The sequence below is a fragment of the Mus caroli genome, chromosome 2, assembly GCF_900094665.2.
Source record: "Mus caroli chromosome 2, CAROLI_EIJ_v1.1, whole genome shotgun sequence".
Taxonomy (NCBI): Eukaryota; Metazoa; Chordata; class Mammalia; order Rodentia; family Muridae; genus Mus; species Mus caroli.
In genome coordinates this window covers 86,098,590-86,100,195 of record NC_034571.1, presented here as the reverse complement: position 1 = coordinate 86,100,195, position 1,606 = coordinate 86,098,590, and positions in this window count along the sequence as shown.

Below are 1,606 nucleotides of genomic sequence, written 5' to 3'. Positions count from 1 at the left end.
CTGGTCTACAGAGTGAGTTCCAGGACAGCCAGGGCTATACAGAGAAACCCTGTCTCAAAAAACCAAAAAAAAAAAAAAAAAAAGAGAGAGAGAGAGAGAGAGAGAGAGACTTGGTCTACAAACAGGGAAGGAGGGAAGAGCTGAACACCAGGAAAGATGGTGGCAGTGAGGAGGAGGAAGCAGTGGAAAGAGAGACTGAGATAGAATGAAGGGAAAGAAGAGGGCACAGAAAGTGAAGTTAGAGACAATATAGAAGACAGGCGGTGGTGATGGTGGCCACAGCAGCAGTGGCAGACGACTTTAGTCCCAGCACTTGGGAGGCAGAGGCAGGCAGATACACAGAGTGAGTTCCAGAACAGCCAAGACTACACAGAGAAACCCTGACTTGAAAAACCAAAAAAGAAAGTGGAAGGGGCAGCTTTAAGACAGGGTGGCCTGAGTGTCAAATGCCACAGAGATGAGAAGGCTGAGTGAGGCCCTCCCTGTGCTCTTGGGAGGAGCTCTGCTGAGAGCAGCTGTGGCAGAAGTGAAGGGAAGGTGAGTTGGGGATAGAGTGAAGGCTGGAGTGGGGGGTGAGGGGGAGATCAGAATGAGGGGTGGAGTGAAGGCTGGGGTGGGGGAGGAGGGGGAGATCAGAATGGGGGGTGGAGTGAAGGCTGGGGTGGGGGAGGGGGAGGTGAGAATGGGGGGGTGGAGTGAAGGCTGGGGTGGGGGGCAAGGTCAGGAGCAGTTCAGGCTGTTCTCCACACAATAGAAGACTGGCTGGGATTGTTTCCAGAAGACAGATGACAGAAAGGAAACTGAAGGCACCACCAGGAGAGATGGTGGCAGTGGGTGAGAGCTGGAGAGCCAGGGGAGGGGTTCACTAAGGGGCAGGTGATCTATGGGTGAGAAATGAGGGGAGATGGAAACTGTGAGGCTTGGGCCAGGGTGACTAGGAGTTGAGATGAAGAGAATAGGACAATTACAGACAAGCCTGCAGAATAGCAGGAGTCCCTCCCCTTCATGTGTGGTTCTTTGCCGACACAGGAGCTCAGACAAGACACAGTTCCTGAGGGTAAAGGACTTGAAACGAAGCGTTCCCCTATTCCTCACTAGCAGCACAAACTGTGAATAACCCAGTAGGAACTGAAATAGTCCTTAGAGACCTCCTACCCACTCCACAGGACTGATGTGTCTCAACCACTGACCTACATCCCCCTGAGGACACTTTGGTGGTGTGGTGTGGTGTGTGTGTGTGTGTGTGTGTGTGTGTGTGTGTGTGTGTGTGTGTTTTGAGATGGAAAGATGGAATCTTAATATGTAGGCCTGGCTGGCCTGGAACTTGCTACACAGGCCAGGTTAGCCTCAAACTCACCTGTCTCTGCCTCCTGATTGCTGGGATTAGAGTGTGCATGCACCACCACACTTGACGAAGAAGGGTATTTTACAGATGTGAAAACAAAAACAAAGCCAATGTTCATAGCTGGAGACACAGCTCAGCAGTTAAGACTGTGTATTGCTCTTGCAGAGGGACCCAAATCGGGTTCCTCCCTCTCCTGATTTCCACAGGCTCAAGCACACACACACACACACACACACACACACACACACACACACACACACA